At 39.6% G+C, this 26,652-nt stretch overlaps 1 protein-coding gene across 3 annotated transcripts in view; it reads left to right on the top strand.

Annotated features, from left to right (window-relative positions):
* Window positions 1–26,652, top strand: part of tafa5a (TAFA chemokine like family member 5a) — a 630,927-nt gene that overhangs the window by 262,934 nt on the left and 341,341 nt on the right. The window lies entirely within an intron of this gene.

Raw genomic sequence — 26,652 nt, 5'->3', positions numbered from 1 at the left:
CTAACACCCTCACCTCACCTATCGCAATCCCAACGCCCCTCCCCCAGATCCCTCCTCCCTACCTTTTATCTTAGCCTGCTTGGCACACCTTCCTCATTCCTGAAGAAGGGCTTATGCCCGAAAGGTCGATTCTCCTGCTCCTTGGATGCTGCCTGACCTGCTGTGCTTTTCCAGCAACACATTTTTCATGCCACATTTTATACATGACATACCATTCTCAGAGATGTTGTCCTGTGTTTAAAGTCCATAGCTCCTCCTTGCTTCAACAAGATCTATTCTCCATGCTCCCATGGTTAATTTCCTCATGTTCTTTTAAACAAAATCTCCTTCATATGTCTTTTGCATAACTGTACGGATTCAAAACAGCAGGTATTCTTTGATTTTTTGCTTTTGAACTGTCATAGTGCAAGTTTCCTTGAAACCTGGGTTCTGTCCTTATCAGTTCTATACTTGGTGATTAACCCAAAAACCATCCTTTCCTTCTGCCTGATATAGCAGCCTTGGCTTTCATTCCTTTCCACCAAATCCCTTGGTCTGATTGACTGGGTCTATAATTGTATGCAACAGCATGACCAGCAGCCTTCTCTTTTATATCAAGGTGTTAAAATTTTGTATCGGTTTCAACTTGAATTTCTGTTTGTGTAATAAGCCAGTCACATAGATTTGCCTCCAGGACAGATTTAGTAAGAGGTTGCAGAATCATGTTTTAATGTCAGAAGAATACATGACAAACTAACAATGGTGTCACTCACATTTAGCGAAGGCCTTTCCATGTCTACTTTCTGTATACACAGTATATGTCTTCATTCTTCCTTCACCATATTAATAAAGTGGATGGGTGCACATAGGTGCCCCCACAACCTTGAATTGTTGCCTCCTTGTTTCTCAGTGGACCAAAGTAACTAGCCAACGGCTTTTTGTCTATTAGTGTATGTTCCTTTTATAGGGAGCTCCATTTCGAAATAGAAAGGCAACCTGAAGCACTTGACTAGTTCTAAATGCTGCCCATTTTCCTGTGACATGCTGCCAAGCAGTGCCATACCGAATAGTTAGGGCAGCAGCTAGTCCGAGCTGTACTACTATTGTGGAAGTAGAATGGGTGCACCATGTTTTCATGCTGGCTGCTTTTTGCATGGAGATGGACAGATCCGGAATCTTGACCCTCATTCCCATAAATTGAGCTATCCAATTTCAGCCTTTTACAATTCTTACTGGTCAGTAACAATGGAATGGTTGCCCTATGCTTAGGACTTCCATGCAATTAACATAACAAAGTATGTACCAGTAATTAAATATAGGTTTTTACTTTTATTTATTGACAAGTGGCAGGAAATGATACTTCCTGTGTTAAATCATAGTTGCAGTTTCTGAAAACTGACTTGGAGATTGATGCCAAATTTGATTTATTAGACTGTATTAAGAAATTTATCACTGAATTGTAATTTCAATCAATGAAAGAAGTATGGGAAGGGTTTTACAGGTTTCATGAATTCAAAGCTGTGTGATTAAATTGATTTTCTCTAGGTGTTCTTCAATTTACATTGAAGTCATGCAGCCCAATATTTTGAAATAATTAGTCACAGAGTCACAGAGCTATACAGTACGGCAACAGACTCTTCAATCCAACTCATCCACGTTGACCAGATATCCGAAACTGATCTAGTCCTACTTGCTAGCATTTGACACACCTCTCTAAACCCTGCCTATTCATTTATACATCCCAATGCCTTTTAAATATTGTGATTGTACCCACCTCCACCACTTCCTCTAGCAGCTCGCTCCATGGACACACCAGCCTCTGCATGAAAAAGTTACCCCTCAGGTCCCTTTTAAGCCTTTCCCCTCTCACACTTAAACCTGTGCCCTCTAGCTTTTGACTCCCCTACCTAAGGGAAAAGACTTTGGCTACTTACCCTATCTATGCCCCTCATGATTTTATAAACCTCTATAAGTTTATCCCTCAGCCTCTGATGTTCCAGGGAAAAACATCCCAGCCTATTCGGCCTCACTTTATACCACAAACCCGCCAGTCCTGGCAATATCTTTGTAAATTTTTTCTGCACCCTCTCAAGTTTAACAACATCCTTCCTATAGAAGGACAACCAGAATTGTACACAGTATTCTAATAGTGGTGTCACCAATGTCTGGTGATTATTTTCCAGAGTTCAATAGATTCGGGGTCGGTTCCTGAGGATTGGAGGGTGGCTAATGTTATACCACTTTTTAAGAGAGAGAAAGCAGGAAATTATAGACCAGTTAGTCTGACCTCAGTGGTGGGAAAGATGCTGGAGTCTATTATAAAGGATGAAATTACTGCACATCTGGATAGTAGCAACAGGATAGGACAGAGTCAGCATGGATTTATGAAGGGGAAATCATGCTTGACTAATCTTCTTGAATTTTTTGAGGATGTAACTCTGAGGTTGGACGAGGGAGATCCAGTAGATGTAGTGTACCTGGACTTTCAGAAAGCTTTTGATAAAGTCCCACACAGGAGGTTAGTGAGTAAAATTAGGGTGCATGGTATTGGGGGCAAAGTACTAGATTGGATTGAAAATTGGTTGGCTAATAGGAAACAAAGGGTAGTGATAAACGGCTCCATTTCGGAATGGCAGGCAGTGACCAGTGGGGTACCGCAGGGATCCGTGCTGGGACCACAGCTTTTTACAATATATGTTAATGATATAGAAGATGGTATCAGCAATAATATTAGCAAATTTGCTGATGATACAAAGCTGGGTGGCAGGGTGAAATGTGATGAGGATGTTAGGAGATTACAGGGTGACCTGGATAAGTTAAGTGAGTGGGCAGATGCATGGCAGATGCAGTTTAATGTGGATAAATGTATGGTTATCCACTTTGGTGGCAAGAACGGGAAGGCAGACTACTACCTCAATGGAATCAATTTATGTAAAGGGGCAGTCCAGAGAGATCTGGGTGTTCTTGTACACCAGTCAATGAAGGCAAGCATGCAGGTACAGCAGGTAGTGAAGAAGGCTAATAGCATGCTGGCCTTCATAACAAGAGGAATTGAATATAGAAGCAATGAGGTGCTTCTACAGCTGTACAGGGCCCTGGTGAGACCACACCTGGAGTACTGTGTGCAGTTCTGGTCTCCAAATTTGAGGAAAGACATTCTGGCTATTGGGGGAGTGCAGCGTAGGTTCACGAGGTCAATTCCTGGAATGGCAGGATTACCTTACATTGAAAGACTGAAGCGACTGGGCTTGTATACCCTTGAGTTTAGAAGACTGAGAGGGGATCTGATTGAGACATATAAGATTATGAAAGGATTGGACACTCTGGCAGTAGGAAACATATTTCCACTGATGGGTGAGTGCCGAACCAGAGGACACAGCTTAAAAATACGGGGTAGACCATTTAGGACAGAGCTCAGGAGAAACTTCTTCACCCAGAGAGTGGTGGCTGTGTGGAATGCTCTGCCCCAGAGGGCAGTGGAGGCCCAGTCTCTGGATTCATTTAAGAAAGAGTTGGATAGAGCTCTCAAAGATAGTGGAATCAAGGGTTATGGAGATAAGGCAGGAACAGGATACTGATTAGGAATGATCAGCCATGATCAGACTCGAAGGGCTGAATGGCCTACTCCTGCACCTATTGTCTATTGTCTATTGTACAGCCACAACGTGACGTCCCAGCTCTTATATTCAATGTTCTGACCATGAAGGCAAGCGTGCCAAACGTCTTCAGAATCCTGTCTACCTGTGACTCTACTTTAAAGAAACTATTCATCTGCAACCCTAGGTCTCTTTGTTTGGCAATACTTCTCTGGGTCCTATCATTAACTGTATAGGTCCTGCCCTCGTTTGCCTTAACAAAATGCAACACCTCACATTTATCTAAATTAAACTCCATCTGCCATGCCACGGCCCATTAGCCCATCTGATCAAGGTCCTGTTGTACTCTGAGATAATCTGAACAATGCAGTGTTCACTTGACTTTTGTACCCAAGTTCTGGAGTAGGTCTTGAACCTTCAGATGTGAGTGCACTGTCAACTAAGCCATGGCTGACCTCGAAAAGTTGGAATAAGAATATAACAAAGAATTTAAATCACAGACAACTACAAACCCTAATTCATCTTTTACTAGCTGATGGAGGACTTCATAATTCGATTATCCAAGCTACATTTGGTTTCCCAATGTGGATAAGATCACATCATGAGCAGCAAATAACAAATTGGAACACAAATGAATTAATTTTTCATCAGGAAGATGAGATTGGGACCCTGGAACAGGAGAAGTGGTGATGAGGGAAATTTTGAATCTCCTGCAGATTCTGTGGAATAAAGTGAGTGCTGTGCATCATGGAAGAGTAAACCAGAATGTTATGGAAGGAACAGTTTCTTCAGAGTGGTGGAAGGGTCAATGATGGAAAAAATAGTTAGATTATGGCATGATGCTGGAGGCAAGACTGTATCCTAGAATGTGGAGATGACTAGGATGCAAAATAAGGACAAGGGATACCCTAACAAGGTTCTACTAGGATGATGAAAGATGTGAGCCGTCTAAGCTATACTGGAGGGGATTTCTTGGCAGAAGAGAAACACATTGTTGAAAATGGTATTGAGTATGCATGCAATGAAGACACAGAGAATGGTCCTGAATCCTGGAAAATGGGATAGAAATGTAATCAAACCAGCTGTGGAAGTTAGTTAACTACTAAATCTCTAAAAACACTTTACTACTGGAATGCCACAGAACTATAACCATATATGTATAAACATCTAAACAGGTTGACTATAAATAAGTATAGTTGGCATGGTTGAGCTGTTGAAGCCACATTAAATAACCCAGCAGCTGTAAATTGCTCTGTGGCACTTTGGCTGGCTGCATGTTTTCACTTCATTTTGATCGTTGCTCTTATATCAGAAATGACGGAGAATGTATTTATCTTCTGTTACTTTCTGTTTAGTTATTAACAATGAGATAGTAATCATTCAATCAAATGGTAAAATAAGAGATACTGAAATAGGCACTGATTGGAACTTACATGCAAAGAATTTTGAAACAATCTATATTGAACAGATGTTACTTTTGATTCAATTTGCAATGTGCATTATTTTTGATTCAAGACAGTTTTGAACTCAAAGCTGCTTCAACAACCTTTCCTCCATCTTTAGGTCAGAAGTGGCAAATGTTGCTCATGACTGTGTAATACTCATGATTATTTGTGACTCCCAAGATACGGTACAGACTCTGTCAAAATATAGCAAGATCAGGCTTGGACTGACAAGTGGCAAGTAACATTCACACCACACAAGTACCAGGCAATGACTCTCTCCAACAAGAGAGAATCTAACAATTCCCCCATGATATTCAATGGCACAACCACCACTGAATCTGCCACTATCTACATCCTGGAGTCTTACCATTGACCAGAAACTGAATTGTGTGGCACTGAAAAAGCACAGCAAGTCAGGCAGCATCCAAGGAGCAGTAGAGTTGACGTTTCGGGCATCAGCCCTTCATCAGGCTCTCCAGCATTTACAGTCCTCACTTTATCTCAGAAAGTGGATTGGACTAGCTATTTAAATACTGTGGTAAAAAGATCAGGCCAGAGGCTAGAAATCCTCTCGAGAGAGTAACTCATCTCCTGACTCACCAAAGGCTGTCCACCATTTATAAAGAAACAAGTGAGGGAGATGATTTCACTTGCCTGAAATTAAAAATCTCTGAACATTGGAACATAGGAATTAGGAGCGAGAGTAGGCAATTCAGCCATAGAGTCATAGACTCATAGAGATGTACAGCATGTCCAATATTTAGCACAATCATGGCTAATCTTATCCTGATATCAACTCCACTTTCCTGCCTGCTCCCCATATCCTCATGTGGGGAACACATCCCCATATCCTGCTTTGCATCAGAAATGGATATGTTTCTTTCTTGAATCTCACCAAAGCTCAAGCTCACCAAAAACGCAAGTAGTTTTTTCACCATCAAGACAAAGAAGCCCACTTAATTGGCATGTCTACACCATACTGTGCTGGACTGAAATTGAACATAATTATTTGCATCTGCAATTCAGTATGCTGCAGTCAGAGAAATTAGCTTAAAATTGCATTTGTAATTCACGACCCAAGTTATTTCCGTAATAACACTACATGAGTTAACTTACTTGTGAATTACTGTGCAGTCCAATTCGTTAGTTACATCAATTATCAGTTAATCTATTTTGAGGTTTTAATTGAGGGAGAAACAAAGGTTAGAACATTTCAATACCATCCCAACACTAAATAGTGAATGGAACCTTTAACACAAGTTAATAGGCATAAAGAACTTTGATTTAAGATTTTATCTGATATAGACTAGATCCAAAATTATCAGTGTGACATTCAGATCAACTGAGAATATCCAGTAGGGTAGGCAACTATCTGACTCAAGTGCGTGATGCAAAAGGAGTCAAACTGATGTTTACATGTTGAATTACAGAATGAAGAGCAACGCTATTGAGAAATCACAACTTCTGAAAAAGAGAGTTTGTCCGATGGTCCAGTCACCAGTGATTTGTTACCTTTAGTGCATTAACTACCCAACAAAATTAAATTATTAGTATCCATTGTTCGGCTTCCTGAAGTGTTCATTGTGAATATTTGGAGATTCTTTGCCATTCAGGCCAGTAATATCTATTGACTAAATGTCATGTAATGTTGCCTAATCGTCACAGTTGCTCACGATATGTGTGGCTTCAGTTCTGTACTGTGTGTCCAACAATTTTCGACAGTTCGATTAGGCGCATTTTATGACATGAATGCCTTGCACTTATTGAGAGTTTGTGTTGTGACTTATGTACCATTTGTTGTCAGACACAAAATGCAACACTTGTTAAACCCATGTCCCCCAATTACTAATAAATTGAAATCTTCTTTTGCTTGAAGAGTCAACTTTTCTACTAATTAAAATGGACAAGAAAAATAACATAGAAGAAAATGGGACTCAGTAAAGAAAATGGAAATTGTCTGGTTATTTGAACTGAGTCATTTTTAATAAAGATTAGATTCTGTTTGCATTCTAGAGTACTGAGTTGTGCACAGTCTGAATTAGCTGCAGGATGGAGCTCTTTTTTCCATCTTTTGCATTGTTAGTCTGAGCTGTAGTAGTGACCCCTGTGTTAAGCATCAACTGCTAGATCTTAAAGGTTCCAGTCTGGCAAAATTATCTTTGCCTCATTTGCTATAGACGGTGGGCTGCGAAGGTGCATGATTTATTAGCCTCATGTTTTCTTTTGTCTGTCTTCTCAAGCAGCCAAGCATTATGTTTCTGTTCAGCTCTTCCAGTGGTCCTTTCAAACAGTCAGCATACAGAAGTTGGCAGTGGCTTTGCCTGCAGATATCCTAGTAATGAAGGCCATTTCGTTGTACAGTAACAATAGAGTTCAACCTCAATTCAGAAAAACACTACCCACTACTATCAATTTTGCATCTCCTATAAAGACTCCTGTGGCCCACGCTGAATTAGATTATTTGTCAGGAATTCAGAGCAATTGTGATGACTTGCATCTCCCAAAATCTGATTTGAGACTGCCTAACAATCAATTAAGAGATCTTTTCACTCTACACCTTTAAGACATTATTTAAGACCTATCTCTTTATTCAAACCTTTGGGTATCTGACCTAATATCTAATTGCATGGCTCGGATTATATAGTTTAATTGCTCATGCAAAGGTGTTTTATATATATAAAATAAATTGTAATTATGTTAGTGTAGACTGGATGTAACTTTTACAATCCTGAGGTGGAAGGGTAGTGTTTTGACCTCGGTGTATTCGGTCTTCTGGTTTTATGTAATATGAAACAGAAAACTAAGAATTTATCTTGATGTAGAATTGAATATTTATTTCTGTTTCTTGATATTTAGAGTTTGTAATGTTTAATCTGTCAATCAGAATTTTGCAGTGCTTTTTGTGGTTATAGCTCATCAGATAATCAGAAATGGCTTCTCTAAATATTTCCTTTTTTATCCCTGCCCCTTCTTCAGTAAAATCTGTATAGTACAAGCGTGATAAAATTAATTGAATATACAAATATTTAGAGTAGCCTGAAGTTGAAAGTATAAACATTAAAATTGAAGAGTTACACTTCAAGGGCATCTTGTTGGCTGTAAAGTACTTTAAGATGTTAGCGCTCATGAAATATGCTATATGAATCTCCAAGTCCTTTTTAAACGAGCAACTGCAGGCTCATTAACTGGAGATGGAGCTTGTGTCTGGGTATTTTCCACCTGACTGAAAATCAGACTTTTCATCAAACTTAGTTCCAGGTTGGGATTCTTGCAAAGGAACAAGACATGTAGAGTCATAGAGTCATAGAACTGTACAGCGCAGAAACAGACTCTTCGGTCCAACTTGTTCTTGACACCCAGATATCCTAAATAAATCTAGTCCCATTTGCCGACATTTGGTCCATACCCCTCTAAAGCTTTCCTATTCATTAGATTACCTACAGTGTGGAAACAGGCCCTTCGGCCCAACAAGTCCACACCAACCCTCCGAAGAGCAACCCACCCAGACCCATTCCACTACATTCACCCCTGACGAATCCACCTAACACTATGGGCAATTTACCATGGCCAATTCACCTAACCTGCACATCTTTGAACTGTGGGAGGAAACCGGAGCACCTGGAGGAAACCCACACAGACAAGGCGAGAACGTGCAAACTCCACACAGACAGTTGCCCGAGGCGGGAATTGAACCCAGTCTCTGACGCTGTGAGGCAGCAGTGCTAACCATTGAGCCACCCATCCAGACACCTTTTAAATGTTGTAATTGTACCAGCCTCCACCACCTCCTCTGGCAGCTCATTCCATATATGCACCACTCTCTGTGTGAAAAAGTTGCCCCTTAAGTCTCTTTTAAATCTTACTCCTCTCACCTTAAAACTGTGCCGTCTAGTTTTGCACTCTCTTATCCTTGGGAAAAGAACTTGACTATTCATCCCATCCAGGATATCCAGTATAAACCTAAGCATATATTGCAGAATCTTGCAATGTGGGAAAGACAGGTTTGTTGCCCAACATATTTGTTTGCAGGTTTACGCTTCACATCAGTACTTGCAGTGAGATACAGAGAATAAATAAGGGAATATTCTGCATGCTGGAGATCTGAAACAGAAGAAACAAAGTGCTGGAGAAACATGGCAAAACCGGAAATTGAATTCTATTGGGCCTGCAGCATTAACTCCAATTCTCTGTTCGACAGATATAGCCAAACCTGCTGAGCTTTTGTTTTCTTTTCAATAAATAGAGGAAGTGGATCTTTGTAGTAGGTGAGACCTCTGGTTTGGCCAACTAATGTCTGGGAAAAGTTGGACCCACGTGCCCTGTGTACAAAGTTTAATTTACCTTTTGGTAAGCAGCCAAGGTTTTGCAGTCAATCTTGTTTTACACGACTAAACCATCTACTAAGGGTTTTGTTGAGAATATGAGTATCTTTTTTAAAGGCTGCCCAATGTCAAGGTACTGAATTCAGCACAAAATTAAGGGTACATGGTCCTGACCAGCTTACAAACGAGAAATGGGTAATTGACAAAATCTGCACATTATCTCAATGATGCGGAAATGTGAAAGAATTTGAAAAGAAATGAAAATTCAGTCATGAATATGAACTCACCAAGTTTGAACCAACTTTGTTGTATCATTTTGTTGCCTTATTTTAATATGAACAGTGAAGTGTAGGAGATATGAAATTTGGGGCCAGTGGCTACGCACATAACACAGTGCGGCATGACAGCGAATGTATGTGTGAATTAACCTGAATGAAAAAAAGCATCAAATCCCAATGTTTAGAAACCTTTTCTTTAGAAGAGTTCAAATGAATTTTGATTTGATTAGGTTACCTACAGTGTGGAAACAGGCCCTTTGGCCCAACAAGTCCACAGCGACCCACCGAAGCGCAACCCACCCAGACCCATTCCCCTACATTTACCCCTGCCCGTAACACTACAGGCAATTTAGCATGACCAACTCACCTAACCTGCACATTTTTGGACTGTGGGGGGAAACCGGAGCACCAGGAGGAAACCCACGCAGGCACGGGGTGAATGTGCAAACTCCACACGGTCACTCGCCTGAGACGGGAATTGAACCCGGGTCTCTGGTACTGTGAGGCAGCAGTGCTAACCACTGTGCCACCATGCAGCCCACAAATGTATTTTGATTTGTTTTCTTTTCACTTTTCTCATTTACAGATTTGTGACTAAAGTGCATAATCCACAATTGCTAAAATATTCAAATATGAATAGTAATCAATAATTTAGCTACAATCTTGACACATGAATAAAATAAGAGACTGTATGGAACAGGTTGACAAACTGGGAGAAAATATCTGTCGGTAATTAAATGACAGGATGTGCCTCAAGCGAAGAATGCAACAAATTTTGGTTCAATCTTTGGGAATATGTGCTTCGAGTTTAAATGCAGTCTTTTGCTTAAAGTAAAAGAAAGCAATGACTCCAAAGTAAAATTCCTGTTTTGATGTAGAGCTGAGAAAAAAAAAGGTTATCAGAAATCCCCATCCTCTAAACAAACATCATACATTGGAAAAGGAATAATGATGATTGAATTATTCCTGTAGGAGCATGAGGGGAATTGCTGAATGCAGCCAAATGCCACTAGTTTGATTAAGTCGATGAAGGCTTGCGTATTTACTGAAGTTCCTGAGCTCAGCTGTGATTTAACTCTGGCAGAAAACCATTGCTCTGCTGTATATGAATCAAGATCTGTGTAGAGAGGCAGACATTAATATAAAACCTTAGTGATTTTGTTGTTGTTTGCTCCTTTCATATTGAGTGAGCTTCTGAACCAGGACAAAAAGAATGCCGAAAATCTTGGTGCAGTAACTGTAATTTTACTTCGACTGAAACAAGTACTGACAGCAATCGTAAAGTTAGGTTTCATAACCCTTGGTTTCAGCATCTAAAGTCTGGCAGAATTATAATCATTTGAGAAGCCTTTCATTTGAACTCTTTCCTGCAGTGTGTTCATTTTGAGTAGGAGGCATTTGTGAAGGTGGAAAACACAGACTGTCTATTGTTGAAGGCTGTATTAAAAAAAAATGAAAGAAATGTTCACACAGAAAAGATCAGCCAGTGCTTCCCCTCAGCTTTTCCTCTTTTGTGCTGTTTTTTTGATGTAGCCAGTTGTTTCCTTTTTCCCGTCTTGATATAAAAAAGTGAGACCTCTTTATTCTGCCAAATGAATGTTCAGATGCTAGAATGGACGCTATCAACACTTTAGCTATTTCCGAGCTGATCCTACATGTACGAGCATTTATACATACACTTCCTCCATCAACAGTTACCTGAAGGCACTGAAGTAGAACAGGAAAAAAAGAATCACTGTGTTTACTGCGCAGCTATGTCAGAGTAATGCCCAGATGAATGAGATGAAGATTAGAGGCAGTAGCTGAGGTTGCATTCAGTCACTGCAGTCATTCAGTTTGCTGTCTGCATTTTGATTAGGCAACATGAATGGTCTCATGTACTTTTATTGGAATATATCTAATGCAGTACTGATTATTGCTTGTACTTGACTAAGGGTTTGGACAACATACAACTGCTTGCTTAGCAACGCAAGAAGCAGCTCATCCATTATTGAGCCTACTCAGGCTTTAATGTTAATAATTCCTATTGCAAAACATAAAATTTAAAAATACACATGATTATAATATTGTGTGTTATAGTTTTTGTAACCATGTAGTAAGAGCTGCCTACAAATCATTAGTTTGTTCTTATTCAGAATTGATTTGATTACATTCAGGCCAAGCGTCAACAGATCAACATGTTCACATACTTAGAACGATGTCTAATTATTCACTAAGCATTGAAATATTTTTATTAAACACTTTTGTTTGAACTAATAACCTTGTGGCTTGATTTGTAGTTTTATTTGTAACATCTAGAAGATTCTTTATGGCATGGTGTATTATACTTACTATTTCTGCGCATGTGGACAAATGAAATGTTGTTATGCTTTCTCATTCATGAAATATACTTGACATCTGATTGTAAAATAGAAATCTTAAAATATTCTGCAATTGTATGAACATTGAGTGTGAAATTAGTGTATAAGTGATCTCAATTAATCCAAAATCTAACCTCTCCTGTACGAACAAACCAAGCTCAGTTTAGTTCATTTTAAATTTAGATTTAACGTGAAACCCAATGACTAAATCAGTAATTTTGGCTGTTTGGAAGTGAGGGACTGACCATTCTTTGAAAATAAAGATACCTGAAAAATGAGGTACAAACCTGTTGAAGCTACAGGTATTTATGTGCTAAACAGTGGTTGCAGCATGTGAGAATCAGAGTTAAGCAAACCCACAGACAACAGATCAGTCTGTGATCTGTAGTTCTGTCACATCCAGTCGTGAATGGTAGTGAACAATTCAAAAACTAACAGGAGGAGGAGGCTGGAATACAGGGCATAGACTGTGCTGCCTTTCTGATTCCCATTGAACAATCTTTGCCAGGAAGGGTAGAAGGCAACCTTCTTGCCACAGGCCAGTTAAAATTCTTAGGCAGTCATTTAAGGCTGTCCTTCCATTCTACTGAAGGTTTACCAGTAGCCATGAGGCATTTAGCATGAAGTCCACTGGCCCAGCTCTCTACTGGGATGGGAGCCTTGTACTCATTGCCTGATTGCTTGACTCAGTCTTGAAAAGCCTAATTCCCTGCCAATATGCTACAGTCCCCATTCCTATTAGCTGCCCCCATGCCCCCACCATCGTTCCCATTCTTGCTTCTCTTCAGGGTTCATTCAGTGACATCCACCCCCTCCGCATTTTGCTAATAAAGTTACAGAGAGTTGGAGCACTTGTGAATTCCAATTCTCGCTCTTCAAGAATAACGAATCAGGCACATTAGCTGTAGTTCAATTAATGTGTTCTTCCTGGACTTCTCCTATTGAGAACCAGGCTCTGCCTCTTGACCATGCTACCAATGGATCCAATCCTACAATCCTGGAAATGAAAGATCTGAAAATAGATTCGCAAAAAAACACCTATCACATTTTGACCATTGAAATCTCTTGCAATTTTTCCAATTCTACCAAAAAATGGTAATAGTCTGTGAGAATTTATCTTGATTAGTTGGAAACTGAACAAAGTTATGAAGAGAGGTGGTGTTGTAGTCATGTTGCTGGATGAGTAATCCAGAACTTCAGGCTGATACTCTGGGGGCAAGGGTCCAAAGAATGCCATGGAAGATGATGAAATTTGATTTGAATAAAACTCTGGAAATAAAAGCTAGTCTATGGCAACTATGTAACCATTACTGATTGTCATAAAAACCCACCTAGTTCACTAATATCCTAAATTTGGGGTAGTACCATAGCTCAGTGATTAGCACTGCTGCCTCACAGCACCAGGGACCTGGGTTCATTTCCAGCCTCATGTGGCTGTGTGGAGTTCACATATTCTTCCTGTGTTTGCATGATTTCTGCCAGGTGTTCTAGTTTCCTCCTACAGTCCAAAGATGCGCAGGTTAGGGGGATTATTAATGGGAAATTGTCTGTAGTGTCCAGGAATGTGCAGGTTAGATGGGTTAACCATGGGAAATGCAGGGTTATGGGGATATAGTAGAGGTAGGTGGGTGGGATACACTTTGAAGGTTTGTTGCAGACTCAGTGGGCTGAATGGCATTCTTGTGTATCTGTAGGGATTCAATGAATTCTATAGGGAAGGAAATCTGCCATCCTTTACTGGTCAGCATGTGGCCTGAGATTCATGGTAATTTTGTTGACTTCTAACTGTCCTCTGAAATGGCCAAGTAAGCCATTCAGCTGTATCAAACCACTATGAAGTCTAAACAAAGGAATGAAACTGGACAGATTACCTGCCATCAACCTAGACACTGATAACAGCATATACAGCCCCATCACTCTCAATATTGTCCTTTCCCATCTGGGAGTTGGTGCCAACGTTGGAGAGCCACCTCACAGACAAGTCCAGCAACAGCCAGACCTTTGTCTTTAAGGTACAATTCCATGAGTAAGACTATGTCTCAGACACTCCTGTCACCCTCCTTCTCAGTTTGCCTCTTAGAACTGAAAAGATTTCTGCTTTCATAAATTACTCAATATCTGCATGTCTGTGTCACTCACAGGATGTTGTGCCAAAGGTCTGACAGCACCAGCTTCTAAACGCATGGCCTCTAACACCCTGGAAGAACAAAAGTTGCAGGTGCATGAAAACACCAGCATCTGCAGGTTCCTTGTCAAGACACACACCAGGAGAAAGTGAGGACTGCAGATGCTGGCGATCAGAGCTGAAAATGTGCTGCTGGAAAAGCACAACAGGTCAGGCAGCATCTAAGGAGCAGGAGAATTGACGTTTCGGGCATGAGCCTCATTCCTGAAGGGCTCATATCTGAAGAAGGGCTCATGCCCGAAACGTCGATTCTCCTGCTCCTTGGATGCTGCCTGACCTGCTGTGCTTTTCCAGCAACACATTTTCAGCCAAGACACACACCATCCTAACATGAAATTATTTAATTTTTCCTTAACTGTCACTGAGTTTAAAAAATTCTGGACCACCCTTCCTGAAAGTACAAAGAATGTATCTACACAACGTGGACGACAGTAATTCAAGAAGACAGCTTAGCACCACTTCCTTAGGGACAATTCGGAATGGGCAATGATCCAGCCAGTGATGCCCACATACCATGAACAGTTGGAAACAACTTTATCTTCTTTCCAATGTAATAACAGTCACTAACACTTCAAACACATGTAATTATATGAAAACCTTCGGGTTGCATCAATGCAATGAACTACTCTATAAATGTAAATATTTGCTATTTTCTTTCATTTTCACTATGGATTACCCTCTGTGATTTATTACTTTTTGTGCACTCGGAAAGAGCAAGAGATGACTATTCCTGTCAGACACAGGTGCATAATGTAAACTTGGAGGCCCACTTAAGTTTCTTTAATCAAAATCATAGCAAGAGGTTTCTCAGATTTTCAAAGTGCGTTTATGTTTGGTCACCTCAAATGGGTACTGTAATTGACCTTCCTGTCCCAGCATGTTAACAGAACACCATTTACTGCATTAATATGACTATTATACTTACCATATGGGACATACCAATGCCGTCACTGAATGAGACCACTCATTTAACACTACACATGGGTACACTGTGAACAGTTCAGAGTTGAGACTGTCAAAGTTGTTTCAGATTGAACTCGTTATAGCTGGCAGAGAGAGGTTTTTAATTATAGTCCCATTTTTCAAGATACTACTTAATAACATTTAACAATTTTTGATAGACTTGTTGAAATTGTGGGCCTTGAAAGTGAAGGAAGAATCCACTACTGAAAACAAAAAGTGCTGGAGATCACAGTGGGTCAGGCAGTATCCATGGAGAGAAAGCATGCTAATGTTTCAAGTCTAGATGATTCGTCATCAATTCACTAATTCACAATTCTACATGTTACCTTCGATTTATATTAATATTGCATATAAATGATCTCAATGAGATAAGAGCATAGGATTCTTAATAAACATAAAGTAAGAATTATTATGATAAAGATTTGTTCCTTCCTAGAATTTAAAAGTAACAATATTGGTTGATTAGTCTTGTGGAAAAATTGTTGAGTTGTTTGGTTATATTTCTAAGTTTGAGTTCCTGAGATACCCAATGCTGCTTTCCCTTCATTTTTAGATACAATTAGTTCTTTAGTTTAAGCTCAAGTGGATGACAAAAGACCAATCACAAGGCAATATCTCACCACAGGTAATATAATGACAACCCTGTATGTCTCAACTCAATCTTAGATTCCTTCAGCAATCAATCCACAAATTTGGAAAGGTATTAAGTGTCAAGAATTCCCAAAGATACATTAGGAATGATTAAAACAGGACTAATACAAAAAGAATTTAAATTCGGTTGTTTATCTCCAGCACAAAGAGATCTTGGAGTTGCAGGTAGATAGGATAGTGAAGAAGGCGTTTGGTATGCTCTCCTTTATTGGTCAGAGTTTTGAGTACAGGAGTTGGGAAGTTAGACCACTGTTAGAATATTGCATGTAATTCTGGTCTCCTTCCTATTGGAAAGCTGTTATGAAACTTGAAAGAATTCAGAAAAGATTTATAAGGATGTTGCCAGGGTTGAAGGATTTGAGCTATAGGGAGAGGCTGAACAGGCTGGGGCTGTTTTACCTGGTGCGTCGGAGGCTAAGGGGTGACCTTATAGAGGTTTACAAAATTATGAGGGGCATGGATAGGATAAATAGACAAAGTCTTTTCCCTGGCGTGGGGGAGTCCAGAACTGGAGGTCATAGGTTTAGGGTGAGAGGGGAAAGATATAAAAGAGACCTAAGGGGCAACTTTTTCACAGAGAGGGTGGTACGTGTATGGAATAAGCTGCCAGAGGATGTGGTGGAGGCTGGTACAATTGGAACATTTAGGAGGCATTTTGATGGGAATATGAATAGGAAGGGTTTGGAGTGATATGGGAAGGGTGCTGGTAGGTGGGGCTAGATTGAATTGGGATATCTGGTTGACATGGACGGGTTGGACCGAAGGGTCTGTTTCCATGCTGTACATCTCTATGACTCTAATATTTGAGCATGTTAAAACACATGAGCCAATTCTTGAAAAGAGCATCAATGTAACCCTCTTATTTTATAAATTATATAATATGCATTTTATTCAAAATGTTACTCTGAATGTTCATTCATGGTGTAATAGTGATTATTCTCTGACCTTGTCTCCCCATGTGTTTTCTTGGTTTGTCTTCAAGGAGATTGAAAAAGCACATGTGAAGGTCAGAGCATTGAGTTCAGACCTCAAGGGAGTCCTATTGCATTTTGAGTTGTGCTGTCATGCAGTTTACACAAACTATTATATATTCATATGCTTGGACAGCTTGTGGAAGTGACAAGATCCACTGTGCTGTAAGAAAATCTAAGGCAATACATTAAACATGTAAATGTGATTCAAAATCCTTTTTGGAATTTCATTAAACATAGCACACTGAGATAAATTTCCACCTTTCCCATTTAAAAAATTGAAATTGACCAAGTCCTACTATAAGTGAGGCAACATCTGAGGAGCAAGAGAGGTGGTATTTCGAGCGTAACCCCTCTTCAGACCTGATGAAGGGTTATGCCTGAAACATTGGCTCTCTTGCTGCTTGCTTCTCGGATGCTGCTGACAAGCGGTGCCTTTTCCAGTATCACACTTTATCAAAGTCTGACTCTCCAGCATCTGCAGTCCTCACTTTCTCCAAATTCCACAGTCAGCAGATGATCCTCTCAAAGGTGAAAATTAGTCAAATTATTGTCACGATGCTCTCAGCAGTGCATGGTCAACCTTGGCACCATTTTTTGCAGACTTTAAAACCTACAAATTACTGTCAGCAATGTTAGTAGAAAATGCTTATTACGCTCAGATGTTATTCCTCTGCCTGCTTTATCAATTGAGGCATTAGGTTGGCACATTTTAGCAATTGAGGCATTAGGTTGGCACATTTTAGCAAAGGCTTTGGCCTATGTAAAGTGAAAGGTTAATGCCTGGGATAAAGCAGTGAACAAAGGAATGTCATAATAGTGTGTTCACCAACTGTACCTACCGGCTTTGCATTCTCTTTGATTTAGGTGAACTTAAAATATTGCTGTTTCTACAGCAGGCTGCCGATCCAATTTGCTACAAATTGAAAATTTCCCCCAAGATTTCCATTATTATTTGCTGCTCTCTTACAAAGTCTCATTAGAATAATTGAATTCTTATGTGACAAACAAGGGAAACTGAAAATGTAATAATTTATTTGTGCAATGAAGCCATACAAATCACAAAGATCTTTGGTTTGTCTGCGCTTCACTTACTGATCTGAGCTCAGCTTGTGCTAAGAGCATTATTAGTGGACTGTCATATTTAATAGGAAAGTTTGCACCATCACCTTCTCAAAGGCAATTAAGCAATAAATGCTGGTCAGCCAGCAATGAGTGAATTTTTCAAAATCTTGTACAGGGCGACCCCCGTATCTGCGGAACCATTTTCCACAGTTTCAGTTACCCGTGGTTTCCCACTGTCTGAACATATTATAGGGAATCTTCTGTGACCAGGGACCATAGGCTGCCAGGAAGGTAAATTTCCCATTTAAATGAATGGATTCGCTCCAATCCACAGGCTTCGGTCTTCCACGGTAGGTTCAGGAACGTATCCCCCGTGGTACGTGGGTATACAGTATTTCATGATCTTAGGATGTCCCAGGGCTGATATTTCAAAAGGAGTTTATTAGCTGAAATAAACTTCTTCTTATAGCATTCAAGGTATATTTGAAGTATAGCCACTGTTGTGTCCTGTTGGAGATTTTTCAGCCAAACAGTACTTCACACACTCTCAGATACTGCAATGTGACAATGGCTGGGCATTCTGAGTTTTAATATTTGCAGGACATGCACACTACTGGCATGACCAGCATTACATTCTGTTTTAGTCCTCTTTTTGTAACTAAGATTTGCATCTAGGTACTTTGTACCTAAGATGGCGACATGAGAGGTGACATTGAACACTTTCCACTGTACTCCTTTACTTTTCTACTTGGGTACACATGAAATAAAGGATATTTTGTTCTTATTTAGTCATGTTTGCTTTAGAATGGATATTGTAGAGGATACTGAGCAGGGCTTGCTTATTCTTTGAAACAGTACCTCGACAATAAGCAGGAAAGGGTCACAACCGAAAGATAGTGGGTGGGAATCTTGTTTGTTTTGAGGCTGAGCATGGAGAAGGTCTAAAAACAAGAGATACTTCCCTCTGGAGGTGAGTCATGTTTTCTCATGCAATTATATTCTTCTCAGCTCATTATATGTTCATGACGTAAGACACAGGATTGCATGGGCTGGAGGATCTGGGTGCCATCATTAAAAGGCAACCAGGTATGAGTTCAGTGTCTGCCATCCTGAAGCATCCTGCTTACTCTGCCTATCACCACCACCGAGGTGTCAGATATTATGACTAAAATATAAAAAGTTTGCCAATAAATGTGTTCCACTATTCCACAAGCCTTCCCAAAATGTTAATTTCCCAATTAGAAGACCAAGATGACCAACTTACTATTCAGGACAAAGAAATTCATACCAGGTTTGTCATTAATAGAAAATAACTATTTACTGTGACGTGTTTACCTTGAACAAGTGGCAGAGAAAGAAGAAGATTCCTAATCTACTATTGTTTGGCTTGAACTGTACTCCATTTAAGCTCCCAAGTGTGTGCATAGATTCAATCATGATTATGACAGACATAACATAGATAGTTAGGCACAGATTATGGGTGGAAATAATGTAGACTAGAACAAAACTCTGAAGATAAAAAGTCAAGCTCATGAAGCTGTGTTAAATTGTGACACAGTTTCTTTTGATTTCAGTAGTGAACACATGGTGTTGTCTGGAATGAAATGACCATTATTCACTTTGGTAATTGGTCCAGTGGTTCTTGGTTGTTGTGAGAGCCCTTTCTTTTTATGCTTTCCTAGTTTTCTGTCCTTTTAACCACATGCAGAAGAAGAGGAAGAGGGGGCTCCATTGAGCTCACAGGCTCTGGGTGTCTCTGGCTGCTCTGTGAAATGACTCCACAGAGGCTGGCATCCCGTCACCAAGTCATTGTCAATTTACACATGAAAAGTCCTTGACTGTTGTACTGCCTCTTCAGAGTCAGCTCTCAGAGTGACAGAAACTCTGACACTCCTCTTGTTATCTGTCAGCCAGAGCTCCCTGATTGAACCAGAATTAACAGCCCCATTCAGGGAACTCATATTCTATGAGGTCTACCTGGCTGACCTTATTACAATCACTACACGCTATGCTTACAGATTTGTAGCAAACTGTGGCTTAACCACTCTTGATATTTCTGCTGTATAACAGTCCAAATTCTATTTCAGTTTATAGTTAAGAAATGAAAAATGCATGGTCCTTTACACAGAGACCAGCAAAGTTCAGGGCTATGGTTCAGTACTACCTTCTTCTCAAGATCCAGGAAAGGAGAGTTTTTCCCCCAATGATGACATTAAGAGAGCATCTCGAGGGACAAAAGGCTGATACACCTTTATTCTTCCACGCGAGCTTCCCTTTAGTGCAAAACCCCGAACTGAGTGTTCACTCAAATGTATTTTTCAGTTTCTGTTTCACTTGCCTCTGTGTAGGAATATATGAAAACAGATATTCAGTGATTCTTGTTTATACCATGCATTCTCCAACAGTTCTCCGAAAGATTGTGAGTTCAAATAAACCTGCTGGACTATAACCTGGTGTTGTGTGACTTCTGACTTTGTTCACCCTAGTCCAACACCAGCACCTCCCCATAACAGAATCTCAGTGGGCGGGAGGGTAGAGGTGGTGTCAAGTCCAGTGATGGGTTGTGTATTTAGTCCCAGCATTACAGGGGGTGACAGGGCAGGGTCTGGGAGGTGTAAAGGGTCTGGGACAGGTGTAGTTTTGTGTGTGTGTGTATGTGTTGGGTGATCAGTTTAATACCTACTGAAGAACTAACCTGACGTATTATACACAAACATTTCCTGACTAACTGCTATGACACCCTTTTAATTCTCCCATGTAAATGGATACTTTTGGAGGGTTTCAGACAGAGGGGAGTTGCCCAGTGGAATCTTCAATATTGCTATGTTGGGATGCAGCAGATCCAAATGGCTTACAATTTTATGGCTATCGAAAAATTTGGGCCAGTGTGTTACCTAATGCAGATGATAATCCCTTCAACATTCCTAACCTCTTGTGTTTTTTCCCAACTGTATTTATTGCTGAGAGATGTTGGATACAATGACAAGTAGAGCAAATGGAAGCTGTGACTTTGAGTTCACTCATTGCAGACAGTACGGACAATCATTTCCAATTGACTAGTCTCATGAAAAATACAGCTGTTTTAATAGAATAAATGTTGCTGCTTCACGATGTTTGAGACACAATGAATATGTGGCTGTTCTTACCTCACTGGTGGATTCTGACAGTGTTTTGCCGGTTTGGAGTTAAATCTTGTTCTGGCTATTTGATTTTTTTTCAAGTACTATTTTTATCCAGAGACCTCAGCCTACGTTCAAGAAAATGAAGTGCAATGTGATGACCTGAATAAAATAGTATGGTTGAAGTAGGGTTAGGGATTGTCTTTTATAAAGTGGGTGTGAAGTAACAATTTACTAGATTAGGCTACATATCATTTGACAAAATTTTGACGTCTGTATTTAGTACAAAAGTGGCTTTAAACATTATCATTTCTGCACTTCAAGGTTTTCATCTTTATGTTAGTGTATATAACTGTTAAATTTACTCGACCTTTGTGAAGACTGGATTACTTCCTCTCCAAAAATTTAAAAGTTGAATAGTTTAACATTCTTATACTTTGTGATATGTGATATGTGATATGCTAAGGTTCAACCCTACTTATATGGCTAGGCATGTTTATTTGAACTGGATGATGAGGAAGATACTCGCTTTTGATCAGCAATGAACTCAGAAACAGCTTATTTTTCTGCACAAGAGCTCTCTTATACATTGCTGTTAGTGTAGTACTCAGTATTTGAAAGCATGCAGAGATGTTAACAAAATACACGTTTTCTGCATTTATTCATCAAGAACTGCTCACTTGTGATTCAATAACAATTAAGAGCCAATAACATTCGTGATGAACCTCTATCATTATAGTTTGGGGTTAAAATTTTAGTAAGTTTTTTTTGGAGGGATATGCTGCTCTGCTGGTGTCAGTAATTATTCATAATAGGGCTGCTAAAAATCTGATCCTGTACAGTACTGCACATTGAGAGCAAATTTGTTATTTGCTTCCTTTTAACCTGAAGGCTTGGCTTGTCTTCTTTGAATATCAATGAAACGTTCAGAAAAGCAACAGCTCTTCCGATCTATCTGTTAGATAATACTGTAAGGACTCATATCAGGTAAAATATACACTGTCCATTAATTTCCCTTGGCAATTATTCAAATCCTATTTCTTTGCTTTATTTACTTTGCTTTCTGAGTGCAATACAGAGCAGATCCTAGATGTTTGCACAAATCTAACCTGAATCTACTCACTAGCACACTACATTTTATACTTTATGAAATGCTTCACTGATATTTTTATGTAAGGTTTTAATACATTCTGTTTTGATGCAGAGGACAGATATAATGAAATGCAAGGTCCAGCAGCAGAGCCAAATGGGCACCACACCTGGCAATTGAATTTCAATGCAGAGAAATGTGAGGTAGTGCATATTGGTGGAAGAAACAGGGAATCAATACAGACTCAATGGTGTGGCTTTAAGGGGTATACAGGAGCAGTGGGATCTTGCAGTTGGTGTGCATAATTCTTTGAAGCTGGCTAGGCAAGTTGGAACAGTTGTGAAGAAGCCAATGGGATCCTTGTATGCAAGGAAGTGATGCTGCACCTCGACAAATCATTGGTCAGGTCACATTTGGAGTATTGTGTTCAGTGCTGGTCACTTATTTCAAAAAATAATTTGAAAGCCTGCAGAGTGCAAAGGAGGTTTACTAGCATGATACCAGTATGAAGGATTTTAGAAACAAGGAAAAATCAGAGAGACTGGACTTACTTTCCTTGGAGGACAAAAGATGAAGAGGTGATCTTATTGAAGTGATCAAAATTATGAACAATTTTGACAGGGTAAAGAGGGATATTTTGTTTGCATTGGTTGGTATGTCAATAGCTGAGGTCACAATTTCAAGATTATCAGCAAGAGAGCAAAAATGTGATGAGGAGAAACTTCTTTACTTGGGGAGTTGCTAGGATTTGAAATATGCTACTTGGAGAGCAGTGGAGGTGATTTCGATAGAAGTTTTCGAAAGACACCTGGTTATATATTTACAAGTGATCAATTTGAGGGCAGGAGATAGTGTCAGAGACTTGGACAAGCTGGGTAGCTGTTTCAGGAGCCAGTATAGACCTGGCGAGTCAAATGGTTGCCTTCCGTACTGTACATTCTATAATTTGCTGAAGAAATATTTGCCACTGAATAAAAGTAGCCATCAATCATTGCATAACCCCATTCTCTGGTTTTGTTTCAGAAATATCAAGAATTTTCAGCATAAATGACAGAGAAGTGGAGTTAGCTGTAGAATCACTACACTTTTTTTTGTTTTAATGATAGGTGATATACTGATATATAATCAATATATAACATGTTTTTATTCAAAACTTGAGATCTTCCAAGCATCAGAGGCAGATGTGCCCAGTTGAAGCTGTATATAATTTAACAGCTTCAAGAAGACCAGGTGTTGGAAAATCTCACAGGCATGAGCTTTATTACAATATGGGAATTGGGGGAAGAATACATTTTTCATAAATTCCTGATGCACTTGAGTGTTGAGTCTACATTGGCCTGTGAATAATGGGCACTAGAGGCTGCTAGGTAATAAGCTGTGTATGAAAGTTCATTGAAAGGTCATATTATAAAAGAAAAAAAATCAACAGCTCTATGCCCATTTCTGCATCATTCGTCTTTTGTGTTTACCATCTCATTCCCTGTTGTTTAGATTCCATGAGCCTTTGTCACGATTCTCCATTTTTCCTCCATAGCACTGGTGGTAACAACCAATCCCCCAGTGGGAACTCCTGCCTTTCTAAGGTTGTTTTGATAGATGGAGAAGACATTGGCCCCCTAGACTGCACCAGAGGTGGTTTGTCTCTACCTGCAGTGAATTACACACCCATGTCTGCAGACAGCAGAGATGTAACTTACTTAAGCAGAGATTTTGTACATGTAGGAGTTCTAACAGAAAACTTGGTAGCACAGATATGAAGGCCTGATTAAAAATGTCTCCCATTGTTGTCCTAAAGATCTATTTGGGTGAATAACACAGGCAGCAAATTTTCACTGACATTATAAATAGATTGCCAAAGGATCTTGTAATTTTAGGAATAAACAAAGACCATTCCCTCTACTTCTGTATTTGCTTTGTGGCCACTGAATCATCAGAACAGCCTACTTTACCTGCTTCTTTATGTATCATCCAACTTTAAAGGCATAACATTTTCTTCATAGTCCGCTGAGTTCCCATACTAAATTCTCAATATGCTTTTGATTGGTCAAGGAATTTATGGAACATTTTAAAAATCAATCTTGTGTCTCAAATTTTACTGAAAATTCAGCTTTCAGAGAATAAAAGCTTCTCTCAGTTGTAATTTTATCAGGATTATATAATTCAGAGGACAGTGCTTGTTTTATAGTGAGTCAAGTTGAACAAGCTCATTTTGCCTTTATCAGTTTCCTAGCATACATCTTTGAATTATGTGTGCTGTGCATTTTTATTCTGTAAATAACTGGCTCTTTGTAACTTTTCCTAAGCTATGTATTTAAATAATATTTTGGTCATTAGTGCTATAGTATTGGTGTTTTTTTTTTGTACATTGATCTGTTATGGACAGTTTGTGAATTTTAAAAGAAATTTCTCTTCCTAGTCCCACCACCTATCTGTAGATGAAGTTAAAAATCACACGACACCAGACTATAGGCTAACAGGTTTATTTGGAAGCACTAGCTCTCGGAGTGCTGCTCCTTCATCAGGTAGCTGTGGAGCAGGATCATAAGACACAGAATTTATAGCAAAAGATTACAGTGACATGCAACTAAAATGATATATTGAACAAACCTAGATGGCAATCTAGGTTTGTTCAATATATAATTTCAGTTGTATGACACGGTAACATTTTGCTTTAAATTCTGTGTCTTATGATCCTGCTCCACAGCTACCTGATGAAGGAGCAGCACTCCGAGAGCTAGTGGTTCCAAATAAATCTGCTGGACTATAACCTGGTGTTTCGCGATTTTTAACTTTGTCCACCTCAGTCTGACCCTGGTACCTCCACATCATATCTGTAGATGAACAGTTATTCTATATTTTATTCCACTTTTTGAAATAAAACAGTGTTGATGATCATTTTAGATGGCATGGTGCCACCGTGTTTAGCACTGCTGCCTCACAGCACCAGGGACCCGGGCAACTATCTTTGAGGAGTTGGCATGTTCACTTAGTGTCTATGGTGGATTTCTTTCGGGTGCTCCTGCTCCCTCCCATGGTCCAAAGATGTGCAGGTTAGTTGGATTGGCATGCTAAATTGCCCGTAGTATCTCTGGATGTGGATTAGCCATGGGAAATGCAAGGTTATGGGGATAGGGTTGGGGGTGGGTCTGGGGGGATGCTCTTCAGAGGGTCAGTGGTGACTCGATGGGCCGAATGACTTGCTTCCACGCTGTAGGGATTCTATTGAATGTTTCTCTTGGTCTCTCTCTATTTGTGAGCTCTGACTTTTTTTGAGGACTGAACAAGTTTGTGTTATGGTTGTACCAGCTAGTGCTAATTGCACACACTTTTTGACAAGGGAGAGCTTTACAACACAAGCACACTTGTAAACAGTAAAGGCTATGTAGTGTGGAAATGGATGAATAGATTCAGAAGAATGGTCACGGGATCTGAAATGTTAACTTGCTTTCTCTCCACAGTTGCTGCCAGGCCTGCTGAGTTTCTCCAGCAATTTCTGGTTTTGATTCAATTAATAACAAATTAAACAGTGGAGGGATACAAGGTGATCACTGCTCTTTCTTTTGTGACAGTCTAAAAGTCCAAAGTTGGAGTTAGCAGACTGGAATTCTTTTGTGGGAGTGAATTTATCAGCTAGTCAGCAGTGGAAGAATTATCAGGAATTTCCTCCCTCTCAAATTCTCTTCAGTAGTTTTCTGAGAACTTGTTTTTGTGATATTTGCATTCTCCACTATTTTGAGGAAGGGAGGTTTCCATTAGCAGAATACAGACTCAAATACATGATGGTGGCTGCTTTTTACAGACTAGAAGCATTCCCTCTGTAGCCCAGAGTTAGAAATGTTGATTTTGTTCATGGATACATTGTGGAGCAGGGTTGGCCTGATATTTCAGAATTATATAGTTAAAAGGACATAATTAGGTTCAGTGATGTAGGAAGTCATTTGACCAAGACTCCTGGGGAAGGAGACACCGTTGCCATCAAGACAAAGGCTTGCATTGCAAATAGCCAGCTGTGCATGGCCTGTTTCAAGGATTATGAGCAAAGTCATGAATACATCCTATGGGACAGATGCAACTTGTAATTCTATTCTGCAATTCTCATTTCTGTAAGCAGATCCTAACCTAATAAGTAGTATTTCAAGACTGTAAAGACGTACCTGAATGTTGACAGTCTGGCTCATTATTGACTTTGGAGGAGTTTTCTGAGGGTTATTGCTAAGTCCAGTCATGTTTTTAATACTATAATTAAATTTATATGCACATGTCTGTGGGATATATAAATATAGAAAAGTATTAACAAATAGTTTTACATGTCATTAAATTTTGGAAACATGAAACTAATTGTGGGATGCAAGAATTGAAGCTTCATTTAATTATTGCCTATTAGTACTTTCCTGCTGACTTGTACACCATTTCTGTGTTTCTTTATTTTTTATTTTAAAAGAAAATTCATCTTTATAACGTTTAGAAGTTATGCATCAAAAATCTTAAAGGTTTGCATTTTCCTGGTCAATGTGTACTAACAGTTGGAATAGAGTCAAGTAGAATATAATAGTTGCAGCACAGAAAGAGACCATTTTGCTCATCATGTCCATGTTGCTTCTCTGTAACACAACTCAGCACTTCCCACA

This window comes from Chiloscyllium plagiosum, unplaced genomic scaffold, assembly GCF_037043375.1.
Source record: "Chiloscyllium plagiosum isolate Xiang-an unplaced genomic scaffold, Cpla_swu_hap1 HiC_scaffold_23, whole genome shotgun sequence".
Taxonomy (NCBI): domain Eukaryota; kingdom Metazoa; phylum Chordata; class Chondrichthyes; order Orectolobiformes; family Hemiscylliidae; genus Chiloscyllium; species Chiloscyllium plagiosum.
Note: the sequence above shows the minus strand (reverse complement) of the source record. Positions and strands in the feature narration are given on the sequence as shown.